The sequence below is a fragment of the Oenanthe melanoleuca genome, chromosome 3 (assembly GCF_029582105.1).
Source record: "Oenanthe melanoleuca isolate GR-GAL-2019-014 chromosome 3, OMel1.0, whole genome shotgun sequence".
Classification (NCBI taxonomy): domain Eukaryota; kingdom Metazoa; phylum Chordata; class Aves; order Passeriformes; family Muscicapidae; genus Oenanthe; species Oenanthe melanoleuca.
Window position 1 is genome coordinate 56,877,664 of NC_079336.1, and position 21,655 is coordinate 56,899,318.

The following is a 21,655-nucleotide window of genomic DNA, read 5'->3' on the forward strand; positions in this document are numbered from 1 at the left end:
TCCTGCTCTTGCAGTAACCGGCTAGGTAACTCGCGGAAAGTTTGTAAATAAACGAAGACGAAAAGACGGGAGGGCTTGCTCGGGCAAACAGAGGAGGCTGGGGCGGCAACGCCTGGATCCCGCAGCCTTCACCTGCCCTTGCAGGGGCCGCGGGGACAGGTGAGCTCGGCCAGCCCTGCCCGGGGCACCGCCGGGCGGGCACGACCCAGCCCGCAGCCTCCGCCGCTCGGGCACGACTGGCGGTACCGCCGGTACCGGCCCAGCCCGGGTACCCCCGGCAGGGGAACAGCCCAGAGTACCGCCGGTACCGGCCCAGCCCGGGGTACCCCCGGTACATCACAACCCCGGGGAACCACGGGGCGGGGCGGGCACTCTGGACCGCCGCCCCCGCCCCTGCTGGAGGGAGAGAGGGAGGGAGAGGGGCGGGCGGATGGATGGACGGGCGGACGGAGGATCCGGGAGGGGAAAGCGTCGCTGTGGCTGCGAGGAGCGAAGTAGGGGCAGAAACTTGTCCGCTGGCAGCCGGAGACAAAGTCCCCGGGGCTGCTCCGCAGCCGCGGACAGGTACGGGGGTGTTGGGCGGGGGCTGACAGCCCCGGCGGGCGCTGCCAAGGGTCCGGTCCGGGTCCGGGAGCGGGACGGGCTCCGGGTCTGGGTCCGGGTCTGGGCTCAGCGCCGGCCCGTCCGCCCCAGCCCCGTCCCGGCCGGAGCCGTGTCCCGCCGGCTCCGCGGGGCGCGGCCGCTCCGGGCGAACAAAGAGCCGCGGCCGCGCTCGGTGCGCGCCCCGCGCAGCGCTGGGTGCCCGGGGAGCGGGATACCCGGGGAGCGGGATACCCGCGGAGCGCTCCGGCTCCGGGCGCGGTAGCGGCGCCGCCGCTCTGCCCGGGACAGCCGGGCTCCCCCGGAGCCCCTGCGGCAGTCGGCAGCTGCCCCTGCTGTGCTGTGCCCGGCAATTCGGGGCGCTCGCAGGGGAACCTCGCCCTGCGCTCAGAAAGCGCCCGTCGGGATGTTCGCAAAATGAAAAGGTTTAGCTGGCGCGGGTCTTGCTTTAAAGGTGATCGCGGGCGGTGAGCTTTCAAAAAGTAAGAGGTGAAAAGGGAAACAGAGGCGTGGACAATGACAATTTCAAGGGGTCGGAGTTTGTGGAAATAGTTCTAAGCTTGTTGCAGATCGTTTGGCGATTTTTGTACCGAGTTCTAATAACGTGGAGTAAATTTCGCCTTTTCGTATGCCTGCAGAGTTCTTAACATTCCCCAAGAGAGCAATGTGTATGAATCTGAGGGTATCGTGCTGGGTTTTGTACGCGGCCAGAACTCCCACTGAAATTAATTTAACGTTTTGTTTTAAGTTACTAGTGGGATTAATGGTAATTTTCTTTAATCAGCTTTCAGTAAGGCTATACAGGAAAATCCTCCTGGAACCGCTGGGATCTTTGTATATGCAAAGAATGTGAAAGGAAACCAGTACTTTGTATGACCTTTTTTTATCTAACTAAACTTACAATAATGTGCTTCTATGTTTTTGGCATGAGTGAGACTTACAGCTCTGCAAATGGGTTTACTTCTGTGGCTGTTCCCTGGGGAGGCAGCGGTTGGTCCTGGCCCGGCTTGCTCTCTGTAGTTAGGAAAAATATAGACATCTTGCTGTGGGTGCTCTGCTGTGGACCCTCTCCTTTATGCCAGTTCATCCGACCCTGTGGAAAGCCAGTTCCAGGAGCCAGTGTAGTAGAAACCTAATCCAACCCTGGAGTTTTTTTGGAGGGATTTCTTTGCAGCTCCGCCTTCCCAGAGGAATGTCTGGGAGAGCTGCTGAGCCCCAGTGCTGTGGGGAGAGGGAAGGGAGATGGAGGGAGGAAGGGGGGGACCACCCTTATAGGTCTAATTTCAGTGTCAGGTAACTGTAGCAGGGCTGGAACTGCAGAGCTGGACTATGATTGCGCTTTGGGTGGTTTAAAGTGCTGCAACATGGGGTTGTGCTGGCAGCCCCTGCCTGGCTCCGACTCTCTTCCCCATTCATAGCAGCATGAACACTTATGCTGTCCTGCGGCGATCTGGATCTAGGCGCTGAGCAAAAAACAGATGTAATTTTAATCTGGATCAATTCCATTATTTGGTTCATTTGGGGGGGTGGGGGATGAAAGAGGGAGTGGAGAAGGTAGGACAGCTTTTTTTAAGCGGGCAAAACTAGATACTGCTGCCAAAACTGCTTGTGGAGCTGCAATGTGACTGGAGGTGCTCCCAGGTGCCTTTCCCCCTCCCTGCCTCCCCCTGGGATCCTGTCCCGTGACTCTGCACGTAGCCTTGGGAGCCTCCACTCTCTGGGTAAAAATAAGCCTTTGCTAATTAATCCATTAAGTGTAATGGAGTAGTTTGTAACAGAAGAATTAAGCAAGTGCCCAAGTATTTGCATAATTGTTGCTTTGGACAACAATAAATACTGTAGGTAGAATAGCACAACATGCAAGGTTTTGTAAAAAGTGAGTTTGTAAGCACTTACTGGATTTTGCTGCTCTCTGCAGTGTCTATCTAGCACTTAACACACAGAGTGAGCCAGATGTTTTACAGTCAGTCATGACACTTGTATTAGTAAGTGATTATCACATGGGCTTGTGACAGGAATGGGTGCTAATCAGCCAGATGAAATAAGATGGGTGTGTTTCTCAATCCTGAGGCTGATGGAAAAGTAGAGACTGAATCCCAGTGTAAAACAGCAGAGTCTTTGCTGCAGAAGATGGGGAATCTGTTCTTTCTGTTCCTGGTTGCACCATCCCCGTGCATTGCTTATGCTGGCTCTGCTGACTAGGAGGTGGATCAGAAATTAGTGCTCACAATTGGGAACAAAACCATCAGCATGCTGACTGCTGTCCTGTTTCAACACTTGCAGTAGTGTCATCTGAAGGCAGGAGGTGGCAGTTGATGGCCTGAGATGGAGGATGCTGTGAGACCTCCCCTTGGCATGGCAGTGTAGTTCAGCTGGTGTTGAATTCACGGTGCAGTTGCTTCTTCCATTATACTATTATTCCATTATTGCAGTCCCTTGAGGAGCTGTCAGAAAGCACCATTCATGTGGTGCTCAGGCTGGGCATCCCTCACTGTCTTGGGTTAGATCCCTACTGAAGGTATTCTGTGTGTCTGCAAGTAATGGATTGCTGCAAGTACAAGTGTTAATTAGTTGTCAGTTTTTACCTAGAGAAGAGAGGCAGTCCACTATGGCCATGGGTTTGAAGTAGATGATCTTTAAGGTCTCTTCCAACCCAAACCATTCTATGATATATTTGCCTCCAGGGCTTGATGGTGTTGATTTGTGGGATTTGGATATTCTCCCTCTTGGGTCACAGTACAGCTCATCAAGAAACTGACCAAGGCTTGGTTGAAAGACAGGTTTTTGTTTGTTTTTAATAGCAGATATGCTTCCAAAACCTGCATTTATTAGCCAGATATGAGCTCTTCCATGCTCAGCTGATGATGTTACTGATGTTACATCAAGCACTGCTGAAGGGCTCACTGAATTGCCTTCAGTAGGAATCTGCAGAGGTCATGTGGGTGCCCTGCCCACTGACTGCACAGGTGAGCTCCACGTGCTGTCTATTCACATTTGCAGTGACAATTTTACTCTGACCTTGCCTTTGATAGTGCCTGGGCACGTTGATAAGGATCCTTCACGCTGCTGTGGAACACCCTTATGTTTTAATGGGGTTGCCTTACCACTTAGAGACAAAGGTGAGATTCTGATGGTGCCAAAGGGAGGTTATTGCTTCTGAAAATTCAAGAATAGTGAAAGTATAATGATAGTTGATGGGAAAAGTTGCAGCAGTTTCTGTATATACTCTTAAATTCTCTGTGGGATTTGTTCCCCTTTCTGCAAAGTAAATTGCAGTGACACAAAGTAATGCACTGGAAAAGTTTGGACAAATACTAGCAATGAGATTATATAATACAATAGTGAAGGAATTTATTGTGAAGCCTGTTCTTGATTCAAAGAAGAAATATTTTCCCTGGTGGATTGTGGATAGTTTATAACTTCCTCTCCCATCCCAAAAGTGTATGTGTCATATTATGCAACCAGAGAAATGTATGCTTGCTTCTCTTCAGCAAATAGTTTGTGAGGACTTTAATAGCAGTTTCAAGGCTTGTAGTTCATTGCTTGGTATAGCATAGCTGAAAATAAGGTTTACTGTTGATAGTAATTAAAATATGAGCACTTTTCTGGCTTTGTTTCTCTCTTTTTCTGGACCATGTTAAATGCTTGGGTGTCTAAATTTAGAAGTGTTTCTAATGTAATAGATGTTGAGACAACAATTTCCTATGTGATCTCATTTTATTCTTTCTCTTTTTAGAATAGTGTGTTTTTTCTTTATCTTAAACCAAATTATTTGAAAAAGTTATAAAGTAGGAGTAATAAATAGGTTGTGCATTTTTTTTTAATCACATTTGGCCTCGTATCAAGTATGCTGTGATACCCCATTTGCAAAGCAAATAGGTGTTATTGAGAAGCCTTGAAAGTTTTGATCAAGGGGGACGATGACAGCAAAGGAAGCCAGTTTGCTTTGCTTTATATGTAATCCTTATCACTTCATTTTTTACTTTTCGTTTATTTCTTGGTTTGTTTGGTTTTTCTTTCTTCTTTAGTGTAGTGTTTCTTATTCCTGGCATCTGTGTGGTTATATATCCCAAATATCCCAGAAGTGTGTTTCTCCACAAGCATCATCACTCCAAGGAATGAAGGGTGAGGCAAACACCCGCAGCACGCGATCACCTCGCGAGTAAATTGTCTCTTCTGCCGTGGGCATTGGTGCCTCTCCGTGAGGACAGACCGTGCCTGGGCACAGCAGCAGCACTCAGGCTTGTCCTTGCTCACCCTTGCTCCTTTTCCCTGAGGAGCAGGCTCAGAGCAGTGTGGGGCTGCTGCTCGTGTGTCCGTAGTCCGGCTGTGACATGCCAGCCTGCCAGTGCCTCGGGAGAGGCTCGGTTTTGGGCATGCCAGGAGATCCCTGCCCTGCCTTGGTGCCTGGTTGTGCTGTGTCATTTGCTAATGTGGTTTCTTTCTTGCTGGCCTGCATCTTAATGGAGTTCTTCAACCACGCTAACTGATTGTAATAACTTTTGCCTGTCTAGACAGGGCCTTACTGTGTCTGATTAGATCCCAGCCTTGTGGCGTGCATCACTGCCCCTTTCTTATAAATGTGATGAAAAAAATAAAAAAAGATGCACGTTAATAGTGCTTAGTCTGTTTTTTTGCTTTGCAGCGTTAGTATAAAATATTTATAGATGTTTACTTTTTGCCTGGAGGAAAAAAAGTTTTAGTCAAATGTCTCTAGGATGCAATTTAGAAGGGAACCTCTTATCTCCAGTAAGGAAAGAGCAGGCAAATGTTCTCTTTGAGGATATTAATTGGGGTTCCACTGAAGTCAGTTGTGGAAATTTATTGCTCACTGAAGTCAGCAACTTTCTCGTATAGGTAAAAAAAATGATTCTCAGAATCATTAATACAAATCAAAAGCAGGAAAACTGGTCTTCCTGCCTGGTTTTAGTTCCTTACTGCTTTTTGGAAGTGTAGTAAGTTAAATTCAACTTCAGTACTCACAATATTTAAGTGCTCAAGAGGAAAGGTTGTAAAAACATTTTCTACTGTAATTTAAAAAATATTTTTAAAAATTGGTATCCAATTTTAGACAACCCAGTAATTACAAAGTATAGGGTTTGAGATAAGTTTGGGTTGGTAGTAGTCTGTCTTGTCTTTTTCTTCTATGCCTTCCCTAGAAAAAGAATGATTCAGATTTTGAAGTCTCTTAATTAAAAAAGAAAAAGTGCCTTGGCAGAAGAAATGAACTTCTGGTTTTGATTCAAAAGTAAATCAGATGATAGTACAAATGTGCATGTTTTTCAGTAGCTCTTATTAGTATTTTAAATCCTGTGTCATGGTTGCAACTGCTTCTGTTTTCCTTGTACTGTTAGAATGGATTTAGACTGAGTGAAGAAGGGAAACTTGACAAAAGAAGTTAGCAGACCATTCTGGTGTCTCACAGGACTGGGAAGTAAGACTACATTTTTTTGGAGCTGGGATGAGCAGTTGCAGCTTGGTTTTGTGCTGTGCCTGCCCAGAGGAAATTCCTACTTTATAGTGAGAGAGTGGCCAAGGACTAGAGCATATTATTCTAATTAAATCATTTAAATTCCATTGCCGTCATTCGAAAGGCTCTGTGCATTTTCTGAGCTAGAGATGGCTTCTGCAGGGACACTGTGAACATTTGTGTACTTACATGCCAAAATGTCATCTTCAATTGATGCTGTAAAGTTTAAACTGATGATTTATATTGATGTTTGTCACTTGAAAATGCTCTTAAAAAGCCTACATCTCTTCAGAGGCAGAAGGTGTGTTTATATGTGTTACCATGTACTGAATTTGTTCCCTTTGTGAAGCACCGCAATGCTATTAAAATAACTTTTAGAAGGAAACATTTAATGCAGCTCTATAAAAAATAGGACAATCACCTCTCTTTCTAGTTCAAGAAACTAGACTGCTGCAGAAAGAATGATGTTGGTGTAGCCATGCTCCCACTGCAGTGTGTTCCTTTAGGTCAGATGGTGCAACTTTGATCTTGACTATCCATAGATGTGATTTGCCCATAGATAAAGAGAAATCACACTTAAACATGGTAGTGGTACCAATAATAAGTGTTTTTTTGTGATTTGTAGCAGAATTCTATCACCATTTTAGTGTGAGATACTTGGCAGAGTTAACTCCCCATAAGTAACTTTTGTGATAATTGTATATATGACAGCCAAAAGAAGAGAAACATGAACCACTAAGATACTTTTGTTTGGAATGCAAAACTTGTAAAGCAATTATCAACTTTCAGGCTTTACCAACTAACTGCAAGGCATTTTGTTTGAAAAAAGAAACTGTTAAAATAATTTACTTTTTTTCCTGTGGTTTTAAACCAACAGGAATGTTTTATTTGAACTAAAATACTTTGTGTATATATCACTGTATCAGATCTCCAGGGGAAAATATTTGCTTAAAGATGTTCAAGTTTTCAGATGAGTAACTGGCTAAAGCCAGAAACTAATGGTTGGAAGAGTTATGGGTCTGGGTTTTTTGAGATTAATTTTCACTGACAAATAGTGATTATAGTATAGTTATTTACCTGTGTAACTGTGTCCCTATTTGGCATGCTGTACCTATGAAATGCTTCCTGTGTGGAAAAAAGTTAAATGGTGATACATGCTATTGTACTCTTTCATTATCATAAAGCACAAATAGCACCTGAAAAGCTAACTCATCATAAATAATTGTAAGGGTTTTTAAACAATAATATAATTATTCATGCTGATGTTTTTGTAACCTCATGATCATGGTCCTGTTATGAATTGCTGTCCCTTCCTTTTGTGTTTTTTATTTACTGATAGCATTTGTTTGGTTACTGAAACTAAAAAAGCGTTGCCTTAACTAAGTGGGTTGGACTCATGTAGTTCCAAATTAAGGGACAATTTTTAAGTTGTATCACAGTCTAAAAGTGAACAACAGTAAAGGGAAATATCTGTGCAACACTCACTCTCCCATCAACCAATAAAGTTTATCTGTTTATAAAATGCTGGTAATGCATTAGACTTTGGACAAAAAAAGATGCTGCTAGTAGGCAGCTTAATCTAGCAATATTCCCTAAGGGTAGTATAGATTGCAATGGGTAGTAGGGATTGAAGAGGGCTTTAGTGTGTCATACCATGGCTGTGATTTTATTTTTTGTGATTACTCTGCGGGCTTCTGGTTTTCTCTGCATTTGTGCCTTACTTGTCTCAAGCCTGGTCAAGGTCAGCACAACTAAGATTATTGGGATTTGTCCTATGACTGGCAAAGTGATAAAACTATAGCTTTTAAATTTGCAATTGAGTTGACATTTCAGGGACATAAAATAATACGAGCTTTGATTCTTGACAGTCGCTATATAGGCTGCTGATATGTGTTGACACTCCCTTGTTGCAGAGCAGATTTGCTGTAGTTGGCATAATATTGCTGAGAGTTCTCAGATTCCTTGCAGTAGTCCTGTCCTCCCATTGCTCTTGTTGTGAGCAGCCAGTTCCTAGGCTGGAGCAGGGAGGGAAGTTGTGGGGTTACCTGTGGGGCAGGTAACTGTTACATCAGCTGCTTGCAAGCGTGCAGCAGATATTGGCAAGGCTTAATTGGCAGCTGCAATTGCACCTCTGGGAAGTATCTACATGCACAGAGGAGTCTTGCAGTCTGCTCAGGGTAGCCTTGATTATTTTACTGGGTATTGTGGACACTTGAACCCTGGTAAAAATATTGTCTATCTGATTATTTCTCCAGAGTCAATCCCTTAATAGCCATTGCATGTATTTAAATGCTGTATGTCTTCCTGAGGACCAGATCAGATGAGGTTTGAATTCAGATGATGAAATCTGTGGTTTTTTTCCTTTTTTTTTTTCCCTCTGGTCTGAACAGAAGTAGAAAAAAGAGAGCTGTGCTGCTTTTTCCATTATTGAGAGACAGACTGCACCAGAGCACCTGTCTGAAATAGTTGGTCCATACTGATTGTTTTTAGAATTCTGATCTGGGGATATCCTTTCATGGGTGTGAAGACTTTCACCTGTTTAATTACCCTTTATTATTATGAACAAAATGGTTTTGCTTTTGTTGCCTGACACGTGCCTAAAACATCACTGAAGTGCTGAGAGGAATATAGAACAAAATAGGAAACTTGGAATCAGTGCTCATTTACTGCTTCATTTGCTGGGGCATAGAGCTCAGGTGTCACTTATTTGCAGTGCTCATTTCTTCAGTAATGGCAGGGGGCTTTCTGCCTTTCTAAGGTGATGAAGTCTGTTTAATTTTGTAAAGTAGTAGAAGGCCCTGAGAAGAAAGGTACCAGGTGTATATATTATTGTTGAATCTTCCTATGGAGATATGCAACAATATTATCATCAGTGCTACCTAATGAAGGGAGAGAAAAATTTGAGTGTTACAGTACTGTAATTGATGCCTAACAATTAATTATGGCATCCTTGAAGTAATTTTTTCCAAAGTGTTTTGCTTTTTCATAGTGCTCCCAAAAATGGGTCTTTGAGAAATGTTTTCTTTCTCCTTTTTTCTCTGCTGGGAGATACCTTCTAGACATCATCTTTCTGCTCTCTATTTCTTTTGGATCCTGACAGCCTCTACATTTGGTCATGGAAAAGACATTTCCCATAGTAGAGAACTACATTAGAAAAACAAATCACCGAACAGTTGCGGTTCTCTTGTTTGACAGTTTATGGAGCAAATGCTGGCTATGCACCATTTAGCATTCTCCAAGACAAAGTACCCACACAGTGCTGCCAATTTCATTAGAGAGCTACACCAGCTACTTTTAAAATTTGGTCCTGTTTACATAGGAATTTCAGTTTTACTACCATACCCATCAAAAGGTTATTGTCTGCACACAGAGTCGCTGTTTTGAGCAAATCTGCCTATAAATCTAAGTAACCAGTAATTAAATGGAAGTCTGAATACCAGGCAAGGAATAAAACTAAGGGTCTCCCTGTGGATTATGAAGTTATGATTAGCATGGGCAGGTTTTAAGCACCAATCAGCCAAAAAAATATATTATAATTCATCATTAGGACTTACTTTTCCAAAACGCAAAAGTTAAATTTCAACAAAAAGCCAGAGGCTACACAAGGAAGAAAATGGTCACCATGAAGTGATGATTTATTTTTCCTCTCAAAGAAAAGTAGCTGGAATTGGTGCCGCTTTTCTAGTTCATTATACAAATGGGAATAAAAGCTGGGTGCCTGGGGGTGGCGTTGAGAAAAGTACGTCCAACAGCTTTGTTGTTTTCTCAGCTACACACTGCTCCTCCACCTCTGTCTGCTTTCTCCCTTTGCTCCCATTTCCATGGCCTGAGATCCACAGCAGGACCTCAGCAGGTTAGGCAGGGTCCAGAGTTCACATACTAGACACATGAATTATATGTCCACAGTGTATCAATCTCTGCCAGAATCTGTCTACAGCCAAGGCATAATGTATAGCAACACTTTTTTAATGAGGAACATGCATCTGTTACACGTTTAGCAGAGGATATTTCTGGAGCAGTGTTAAGAAAATATGCTTTGGTTTTACAACCCCATACCCCTCTGTCTGTAGAGATGTCATTTTTGAGTCAAAGACCAGACATAAGGGCTTTCAAAGGCTGTATGTCTTAAAACTGGATAGAAGCCTGGCAGCTCTACCCACTGTAAGCAATGTGTGAGTCTCATCATTCCCTTTTCTGCTCCCACCCAACCCAGTAAGATGTGCTCTTTGGAGGGCTGAGGAAGCATTCCAAAGAAACACTTGAATAAAAATGCTGTTTTGTTTAAGAAGCCTTGTGCAAATGTGTAAATTCCTAATTTTCAACAGAAAAAGCTGTTGTAAAACAGTGTAATTCAAAGCAAAAGCCAAGTGCATTGGCTTGGTTAGACTCTCATTGCAACACTTTTCACCACCTTCAGGTGAAAAACATTACATCCATGTCAAAATATTGACACTTGTGTCAAAAACTGGGCTAAAATGTTTTTTTGTTGGATGGAGAATGCAGATAAATGTGTATGAATGGCCCCAGGACTGAAGTCAAGGCTTGAAGACAAAGCTGTGTGGTGGCATTTCCCTCTCCACGCTGTGGTGGAGGCAGCCAGGAGTGAGCTGTGCCTGTGGTTTGTGCCAGCACTGTGAGCATTGCCAGCTGTGCTGAGCCCGAGGTAATGGCACAGAGATGTCCCTGAGGCTCAGCAGAGTTTATTAGCTTGGCCCAGGGCCATGCTAAGTGTTCAAAAGACTTTTGCTTATCTCCAAGTGTGGGCAGGGATTTCTTGTGTCTGTTCAGAACAAGTTTGAACCTGCTGGTGTTATAACCTATAGATATATCCCATGGATCTGTGCTTTGAAGAAAGGAAACTGGCATGGTTTAGTATCTTGCCTCTCTTTGATTGCCTTTGAGTTTGTTAATGGTTTTTTATTAACTTTGCAAATCTTGTCTCACTGTATAGAAAAATTAAAAGAGGAGGAAGCAATTACAGAATCATTGAGGTTGGAGAAGACCTCTGAGATTGAGTCCAACCTTAGACTGAACATCACCTTGTCAAGACCAGAGTGCTCAGTGCCTGATCCAGTCATTTCTTTAACACCTCTGGAGATGGTGACTCCACCACCTCCCTAGGCAGCCCATTGCAATGCTCAACCTTCCTCTCAGTGAAAAAATTCTTCCTTTTGTCCAACCTAAATCTCTTCTGGTGCAGCTAAGGGTTATGTCCTCATCCTGTTGCTGTTTTCCTGGGAGAAGAGGCCAAATGTCACCCAGCTACAGCCTCCTTTTAGACAGCTGTAGAGACCAATAAAGTCTCTCCTGGGTCTCCTTTTCTCCAGATAAACACCCCCAGCTCCCTCAAGTGCTCCTCGTAGGATTTGTGTTCAGACCCTTCACCCTCCATTACCCTTTTCTGGGAACAATCCACCACTTCAGTGTTCTTATTGAATTGGGAAAATTGAGTGCAGCACTGCAGGTGTGACCTCACCAGTGCTGTACAGGGGGGCAATCCCTGCCCTGCTCCTGCTGGCCACACCATTGCTGATCCAGGCCAGGATGCCATTGCCCTGCTTGGCCATCTGGGCACAGCTGGCTCATGTTCAGCTGCTGTCACAGCACCCTCAGGTCCTGTTCTGCCAGCCCACTTCCCAGCTAGTTCCCAAGATGGTGGCCAGCTAAGTTAAAAGTACCAAAAAAAGCTTCTGTGCACGGTTTCATATTCTTCATCAAGCCTTCATTTTTGAGCCCTGTCCTTGTAGGTTCTGCAGTCTTCAGTATCTAGCTTATCCAAATCAGCATTTCCATGTGGAAGGTTAGTAGAGGAGGAAATTTTGAAATGTTGAAATCATTCCCTTCCCCTTGTGTAATGAAGGGCTTCTTTATTTCCCCTGCTACCTTGGTCTGGCTTGGAAAGAGCATTTGGAGAAAGATATATACAATGGAATAAGCAATTTTTCTGGTGTTCATGTCTAGCCATTTTGTGCTTCAGGCCCTGTCTGCTTCAGCTGTGCTTGGACAGCATGCTGCAAGTTCCTGTTGGAACAGTTTCCAGATGACCTGGAGAGGAAGAGATGCCAAGATCTCCTTAGCTGTACAGGGGAAAGTTGCATTGAGGGGAATTGCAACTTAGAGCAAGTTATAGACAGAGGTGTCATCCTCATCAGGAGAGCTGGTCAAAGGCACTTGGAGCCAAGAATTAAATGATGCAGAATTTATGTGTTCTCAGGATTTCAATGGCTCTGTCAGTTAAACAGCTGCAGAGAAGAACCCTAACAGAGTGATGACACTGAAGGTTTTCCCATGAGGCATTCTACTTGGATGACTTGCATAAAGCAGCTATCTCCATGGTGTCAGGAAGAAAGAATTTTATTTGATATAGTTACCCAGGTCCTTGGTGTGACAGTGTATCTCTGGTTAGGCAGAAGGCATAGTGCTGTACTTGGAGAATAGGAGGGAAGTTATGTTCTTGTGCATAAGAGACATTGAGAGTTAATCTCCCTTTTATTCATGTTCACAGTTTGTGTACAACTTTTAGAGATTACTTCTTTGTGTATCCCCCCATGGTATCTCAGCTCCCAGCTCTGTGACTGCACTCAGTTTGCATCTGGGTAGTGGGAAACTGTTGGCTCCACAATAGGCATCAGAATAAGTTAGAATAAATAACTTCAAAGGTTTGTTTTAAAATGGGGGGGGACCTTTTCACCCAAACCCCTAAAACATGTAATTTAAATTTGTTTTCAGAAGATGAACAAGTGATTAACTGCAGTCCCTGCTGTCTTCCTGTCTAGCCCATGCAGCAAGAGGAGTAGGATGAGATGTGTGGAGAGCTTGTGTCAACACTGCTAGTCACTGCCTAGTGGTCTTGGGGAGTAGAAAGAATCTTGGGCTAAAAGCTGGGCATCTGTGTGGGCTGCTGGTGTGCCCATGTGAGGAATGGACTTTTCTCTAACAACAAAAAAAAGTCAAAGTGCATGCAGGATGCTGTTTTAGAATACCTTACAGTATTTTGCTCTACTTAATATTTTAAGGCTTTTACACTTTGGCCTGTGTTAGCATAAAAATAAGTACAGAACTATCAGACTTTCCCCACAGGACAAAAATTCCATTTTCCAACCACCTCTAATTATTTCCATTCTGCTGTCTGGAAAGGATCTGGAGACAATTTAGGAAGCCAATTTAAAATTGACTTGGGAAAAAATCATTTACCCTCCTGAGCCTCTTTAGATGTGCAGCCAGTGGCATGTGATCAATAGGAAATCTCATGCTCAATGATTTTGATGCTCACAGGAGGACCTTGAGACCATGAAATTCAGCCTGAGAACTGCTTATCTATATGTGCAATTTTTGTAGACGAGGTGGACCCAACAGCTCACTTGTTGAAGAGCTTTGTGTGGTGGGGGAAGTGACAAAGAGCCATTAAAAATAGTCAGAGGGCAGCTGTGCTCCTGGAAATGCCTTGGCCAGCACTCCCTGCTTCCTTCCTGTGGGAGCTCAGGTGATGTTGCAGTTTCTGAGCCCAGCAGTGGTACCTCCAGCCTGCAGTCCTCAGGGTGGGCAGCATCTGTAGTTCCAACAGGGGGAGGGAGGCACCAGGAAAAATGCATGTGCACATCTGGTACCAAAGCACTGCTCCTCCCGGGGCTTTGTGTGATCCTTGCTCTATGGATGCATACAGATTTTTCTTCGGCTTTTCTTGCATACCAGGTCTACATACATCATCCTGAATGTCTCTTTAATCCTATTAGGGCTGTGTTCAGCTGGGGTTTGGATTTGTCACTAATGAGTGCTTGAGGTTAGTATTTTTCAATTACGCTTTTCTAGCTCTCAATTAAAAAGGTGGTTGACATTTTATATGGAGAAGGTAAAAAACTCTTATTTTTCATTTAGACTGGCTGCAAGTTACAAAATCAGGACTCACGGGTGTACAAAATGAACGTTCTTGAGAAATACTGTAGAAAGTATTCTTATGGTTAGCATTTAGAATTTTATTTTAAGATTTTTTTTTTAATGCGCTTTATGCTATGCTGGCAAATTGGAAAAATATTGGATCCTTATATGGAGAACAGCAATTTCCCACAGCCCTGCTTTTACAGTGCTGAATGCATTTCATTTTGTGTGTGATTTTCCCCATTTGCCAACTGACTACATCATACAGTGTTTTTGGCATATTCTTTCTGTCTTATGACCATCAGCAGATATTTTGAGTAGCATATTATAAAGCCACAGATCCCTTTTGCTGCCTTGTATTTTGCCTGTTGCCACTGGGAATGGAAAAGATTTTATTAATTCTGTGGCGTCAGAGGAGGCTTGAGCAGAGTTTCTGTGCCTGACCCCAGCACCCAGTGCTGGTTTTCCTCCCTGCTGGCAATGGAGGGATGTTCCTGATGGTCTCCAGTGTGCTCTTTAAAAGTAGCACAAGGTTGTTCTGGAGAGGTATGAGAAAAACGATTGATACTTGTAAACGGTTCAAGATGCTCTGCAAATCCTTCAGGATGATTTAAGTGTCAAAGAGATGGAGCTGAATTCGAGGCATGCTGCTGAAGTGGGGAATAACTGGAGCAAGGAGAAGATGGGACCAGGCAGAGGTCTGGCAGTAGGGATTGCAGAGACATGGAATATTCTTGCACAGCAAACTAGTGTTTAATGGAAACAGACTGACCACCAGAAACTGAATTACAGAAATCAGGGAGGGTGTAACACTGCTGGGTGCTGCAGTTGTTGTAGGGCTCCATGAGGGTTTTTGCCTTCAGGTCTGGGCATTGCAGCAGTAGGAGGGAATATAGTGTATGTAAACTATCAGGCACTTCACAGCAGTCTAAAAATCTGTGGTGTTTAGGGCATAGTGCTTATTTTGGGCAGCGTTCGTAACAAGAGTAACGAATGATTGCACACAGGAGGCTGTTTCAAGTGTGTAAAGTAAGATGTGAATGTGGGTTGGCTTAGCTTAGTGGGCATGGGGAGAGAGAGCCAAAGTGCTAATCATCATCCCTGAAAGCTGTAGCTCTTGTGTGTAAGGGGCTGTTACTTAAGACGCTGTGAGGGATTATGAATGGTAAAAATGAAAATAGTAAGCTTAGTAGGAAGTGTAATCTGAATAAAAAGACCATCCTTATAGTCAGACCTCATAAACAGTAGAACATTTCTTTGGGGAAGGGATGGGCACCCTTAAATTCAGGCTAGGTAGGAGATCAGAAAATGCATTGCTGGGAGGCAGCTCTTCACTGGCAGGATCAGGATTGGCTTCAGTCTTTGGCCATCAGCAATGTTGTTATTGTGAAATGTTTCCTGGAATGATGCTTGGAGGGGCTGGTACCATGAAGCAGTTTAGTTTTTGTTGGTATAGTTCTAAGGGTGAAAACATCTGTGATGAATTGTCGCTGTCAAATCTCTGAGCCAGCATTTTTATTAGAGAGAACAGTCCTGCAAGATGCCCACGTGCACAATTATTTCTATAGGAGAGGGTGTCACCCAAGGCTGATACTGATAGATCATTCACTAAACCCTGTATTGTAAATGACTGTCAATTCAGAGCTAAGAAGGGGTGAAAAGGGTGGGTTTTATTGCTGCTTTTCAAGTTTGACTTCAGTCAATTATGTTTGTTCTCTTGCACTTTATGAACGTTAAGTCCCAAACATAAAGGACGAGATATATTCCATTTGCTGAATTCAGACTGATTCTTAATCAGTGGCTGCTTCTTACCTGTATAAAGCTGGTACAGAAATTAAGACTTCCAGCTTGCCAGCTATGAAGAGTAACAAATGGGGCTAAATCATCAAAAAAGTGTCCACATTATTTAAATACTTACATTTACTACTACTTTTTCCCCACCACAAAATCATAATACAAGATTTTTCCAGTGTCTGAGCTGTACTTGACCAATAAGCCTATTTAAACATTTTGTTTCTTTTATAACAATTTACTTCAGTTTGGAATAGTGCTTTATTTTCTCTGGCCCACAGGCTGACTTTCTTTTTTTTTTTTTTTTTTTTTTTTTTTTTTTTTTTTTTTTTAATTTCTTGCAGTATTTTGTATTTCAGTGGGACACTCTCCCAAATAAAACTTGTTTGCTAACTATTTCAAGCAGCTATGCAGAGTTAACTGGTTTTGGATCTTAGGATGAGAACTTGACATTAACTTTTTGTTCACTTGTATTCTCTATATCCTCTTGAGATAGGAAATTCTTATTGTGCAGTTGTCTTCCTCAGACAAAGACCTTTTCATGGAGAACTTTTATGTTTTGATGTTGGCTTTTTGCTTTCATCCTTATGAATTTCTTTGTAGAATTGTTGTAGCTGAGGATGCTTGTAGAAACTGAATCTATAATATATTGGTTATCATATTTCACTTAATATTATGGTACAGATATTATTAATAATTCTTCATGATTGGTTTAATTTTTTTTCCATTCATTATTGGCATTTTATAGTAAGTGTATATATTATTTATTCTTGTATATATTAGTGATATATACACTTTTTTGTATGTATACATATATAAAGTTTTGCAGAGAAAAGATAGGAGTGATTAAATGGTGTCTTTGAAAGTTCATGGGAAGTTTATGGAAAAGCCATGTCTGTAAAGATACACTAAATTCTCTCTACTGAATCTTATCCTGGTTCCTGCCATGCTTTCTGAACTGGTTTTGGATCAGGAGCCATAATCTTTGAAGTTTTAAGCCCTAAATCCTGAAAAGCTCCAAGTTTGTGGTTTAGCCATGTGAGGTCTTTGCTATCACATGGATAATAGACATTCCCTCTTACATTCCCTGAATGAAAAGTGAATCAACTAGAAGCATGTTTGTACTAAGCCACATCAGAGTTATCCTCTGAATTAAGACTATATAATAGGTCCTTTAAAACTAAATTTGTACAAAAAGGTCTGAACTTTTTGTTGTTAGTTCAGATATAATTTGACAGCTCTAGTTTCATCACTATTAAATTTACAGTTTTATTTTATCTGTATGAATTGGAGTGCAGTTAATTTGTATGCAACTTTATATACCACTAAAATCTTCCATATGGAATTGAGATTAGATAAGGTTCCAGGAAATGAGAGTCTTAGATGTGAATGACTGCAAACGTGCTTAATAGAGTTATTCTGTAAGGATTAAATAATGTTTAGAGTTAATTCTGCTGATTTTTTTCTGTTACAGGGCTCAGCAAACAGTGTAATTCAAGTTCTAAATTCGGATGCATATCATTATGATAATTTGCTGACTCATAGTATTTCATGGGCAATGCTACTTTACATGGTAGTGCAATGGTTGATGATGTGCAAAAAAGTCAGCAAAATAAGAATCTCTGACTAACAGAAGGCTAGAGCATTGATAGCTATTAATTGGTGGATGGTGCCTTCTTAGCACATCATGTTGCATTTTCTTGCCTTGGGGGTATCACAAGATGGCTGAACGTGGGTAAACTAGCAAGCTGAAGCTATCATCTGATTTTTCTGAAATTTTTGTGGCTCAAATAAATCAAACTTCCCCATATCTTCTTGTTAAAGATCAAGAAAATAGTGAACTGTTTCCCCACTGTTCCCACCCACATTTGCTATGTATATGTGCAGTGCATGTGGAAACTTCCCTTCTGTGCCTCTCGTACAAGTCACTGACTTCTAGAGTACAACTTCTCCAGAGTCATCAATGAACTTTGGATTGTTTTGTTTTGTTTTGTTTGTTTGTTTGTTTGTTTTTTAATAACTTAATTATATTAATCCTTTTCTTCGCCCCTCTCACCATTGCCAACAAGATTTTAGCATGTTTTCAGTCCCCTGGTAATCCCATCAGTTTTGAGTGGTTTTCAAAAGACCTCTGAGGACTTATTCTGAATCTCCTGTCTTTTATGCCCTGTTGGTCATTGGTGCATCATTCCTTAGGAAAAAACCTCATCCAGAGGGCTCATTGTGCAGTTTATCAGACCATTGAAATGACTAATAATGTGTAAAAAACAGTGGGCGTGGGAGGGGCTGGGATGTGGGACTAACTACAGAACAAAGTGAATTTCACTGCCAGGACTGATACATCTTTTGCAGATATTCTAACTTGCTTTGAGGGGATCATATCAAGTAGCTTTCCCTTGGGCTTACATTCAGGTGCAGAGCTCATAAAAGTCAATGGAGGTCTTTTCACCAGTCTCTTAATGAGTAATGCCTGCAGTCTTCTTGTGCACAGCTAGGTACATGCTGCTTGTGTTTCTGCTGCTCTTAGGTAGAGATGATGGGACAATTGGAGCTGAGATGAAAGTTCTTAGCAGCAGTAGCAGCAGTCCCGTGCCAATGTCCTGGTGCTTCTAGCCCAGGGGCTGGCAGGAGGAGTGTGAGTGGTGGCTGTATGAGGCTGCTGGGCTTCACCCAGCCCTCAGTCCCTTCTCCCTGGCTGCTCTCCTGGCCTGCCATCAGCCCTGCCATCCAGGGGCAGGAAGGCACAGGTAGGCTGGGGATGGTAAAGTGTAAAGAGAATTTAGGAATCAAATGGGAGTGCGAACTCTCACATTTACATTAAGTTTTTGCACTGCTGTAATATGAATACCAAATGTTTAAAAGGAATTAAATAGTTAAGTTCAAAATTCTTTGTGTGCAGAGCAGTGTCTAGATGGTTTATAGCTGCAAATAAGCAAAAGGTTTACTTACCAAATTGATTTATATTTTCATTTATGTTCTTGAATATTGAGAAGAGGGAGGGAATTAGCAGTGTTGCATGAGCTACACTAGCACATTTTTCACCTTATATGGAGAATTGCCTGCCACTTATCAAGTGGGGTTAGATGTGCTGTTATTGTCACATTCCTTAAAGTTGGAAGAAATCTTGTTTCTCTGACTAAAGATTCAACTCATAAGCTTATGATTTTGTTGTCTGAATACCGTCTTTTATCATCCAGGAATTGTTGGGATGGGCAGCGCTTCTTGAGGAAAATAGCAGCATGCACATTTTCGCTGCTGTGTTGTGGAGTTCATTCCTCAGCTCGGGTGGAGAAACTTAGATGCTTGCAAGGGAAAATATGTTTCTGTTTGGAGTCATCTGGAGTTCCTCCTGGCTGGCTTCTCTGGTCCTGAAGAACACAACAGGAGGGAAGGTCCCAGGAAATGAAGGGAAAGACCTGCAAATCGTGTACACGTGGTATTTAAGGGAGTAGACCTCAGTTTTGTTTTTTTTCCTCGATCCCTGCTAAAGATTAAGTGGCTGGTGTTGGAGTGGCTTTTCGTGGACTTGTTGGAAGGATAGTGACTGACAGCCTTTGGCTGTGAAGTCATTGACCTGCTGGTGATTTGACTGTGAGATTGAATGAGTGGAAATATGGAAGTGGAGACAAATTGCTTGTATAGTCATTGATATCCTGGATTACAGAAACCTGACAAAGGACTGAATACTTGAAAGATCAAGGTGACAACTATCAAATTTCTCTTTATGGTAATGTGCCGTTGATGGTTGCATTCACTGAATAACTTGCATTTGAAAAGTGGGAGATCAGGTCTGGCTTAGTGTAAATTCTTCAGATTAAAGACTGCTTTCTATTTGAAGTGTTTCTGGTCTTGTGGTGTTCAGTAGGGCAGTAAGTCTCACCTACTGCTGCTTCTTGTTTTTTGGGTACCTAGACTGTTGCAAGTTTCTTAGCGTGTGCTCTGCCACTCTTGTGACTTGAGTTTGTGTTGTGATTGCAAAGATTTTTCTACGGTGCAGCTTGGGAAATAAAATACTTCAAAAGGTAGTGATTAGGTGCAGTGGTTAGAAAACCTGGCTTAAAATTGCTGTTGCTGATTTCACTTTCATACAGATCCAGAAGAGTTAACTGGAAAATGATACTCAGGTTTTTCTTTCTCCATAAAGGCAGTGTTGGCTGTATTTTCTTGAATAATAATACGTAAGGAAGAATTCATGAGCCTAGTAATGCTTGAAGCCAACAGAAACAAAAGGGTAGTTTATAAGGCTAAATACTTTGAAAAACCAACATTTGAAACATTTATCCAAATGGTTGCATAGAAGTATCCATGCAATTTTGAAAGGGTAGAGCAAAAGATACAGATTTTTATTTTCTGTTTTCCTGTTTGTGGTTTTACCATTTTTCCCCTTTTATGGTTCACCAGAATAGTACTAGATTTCTTATCATGTATGGATATAAAAGAACTTAAACTACATATATTTATTTTTAGGACTCCACCCTTGGGCTTTGAATTTTGTGAACAGCTATTTCAGTAAATTTACATCTATATGTGGAAACTGGCAAATTGAATACTGTGCAAATCCACATTTTAAAAAAAGCAACTGCTATTATAGAAGGTAAATGATATCATAAGAAAGCCAAGTAGAAAAGATTGCATTTTTGTTTGCTGCTAAAGGAATGATCAATGCTTCCTGCTGGCTTTTGCACCCTGCAATTGGAGACTGTGGTGTGCAAATGGCTTAAATAATGCTGGGGTTTGTGTCTGGTTGGTGCTGTATAATGCTGGGGCTGAGGTGACTTAAATATACAGAGTGTGGGCCAATCTCAAAGCCCTTTCTCAGGCAGAACACCCTTTGAAATCACATTTAAGTGTTGTCAGTGAAAGCTTTGCCAAACAAATCATTATGGATTTGACCCCAGAGTTATTACTACTAAATTTCATTTGTAAGCCTTTCATTATAGTTTTTTTTTTTAAGAATGGAGTACTTGAATGAATCCTGGAATTCATTATAACTCTAAGTTTTTACAGGGTATCAGCCTCTTAAATTACATTTTCATTACTAAAAGCAGTTTCTTCCTCTTTGTTTTTTTCTCCCTTTTTTGTGCTCAGAAAGAAGTAGAAGAGATACTCTATGGCTCAGACTTATTTTGCCTCAGGCAAGCACCTACTGAGGTGCCTAAATTAGGGGCTTAGTCTTCCAGCCTCTCCATGTGCACAGTGGAGAGGGTTATATCCAGAGGGGATTTTGCTCAATGTCATCTTTTGGACGTGACTCTGTTATGCCTAGGGGTGGTGTAGGGTGCTCTGATTTAGGAACCCAGAGGGATGTGGTTGGTTGGCAAAGGACGTCTATGATTTATGATGTGAGCTGTATATAATTTGTTTCAAAATTCCTTTTTAGGAGTTGGCAGGTTAATTTTTTGCCTGTCTTTGCTCCATGGATGATGAGGATTGGCAATAGAGCTGTGTCCTTTAGTACAGAAAATCTCACATTGTGATGGGACCTTTTTGAGGTCTTCAGTCTCTCTTGCTCTCTTGTACACTTTGTGTCTCTGGCCTTGGTCCCCTTCTGAGGGCTGCAGGTTTCACTCAGATCTCATGAAATGTTTTGTGAGTCATGATGTAGACTGATGGATTGTGTGACCAGATGTCTGCAGTGCCTGGCTGCTCGTAGCAGGACTGGCTGAACCAGGTGGTCCCTTCCTGGCCTCAGATCCCAAGAGAGGGATTTTCGGTAGAGTCTGGGTGTTTCATACTTTATATACCTGAAACTGCAGTAATCCAGCCTTCCTCTGTTTAAAATACTGAAGGAACAAGAACAGAAAGGGCAGGCCATTAGGGTTTTAAACTGTTTTCGTGTCTTTACACTTCCAACTGCATTGCACAGTATTAGATATAAAATATGGTTGGTAGAGGTAGGAGCACCCTCCAGCATGCCTC

At 42.3% G+C, this 21,655-nt stretch overlaps 1 protein-coding gene across 2 annotated transcripts in view; it reads left to right on the plus strand.

Annotated features, from left to right (window-relative positions):
* The first annotated feature begins 403 nt into the window (after positions 1 to 403).
* The window catches only part of TIAM2 (TIAM Rac1 associated GEF 2), a 164,671-nt gene continuing 143,419 nt past the window's right edge, over positions 404 to 21,655 (plus strand). The window contains exon 1 of one of the 2 annotated variants that reach the window (XM_056487234.1): positions 404 to 564. The gene's annotated coding sequence lies outside the window, so the exon portion shown is untranslated. The remainder of the gene's footprint in view (positions 565 to 21,655) is intronic. The other variant, XM_056487235.1, reaches the window with a different exon arrangement.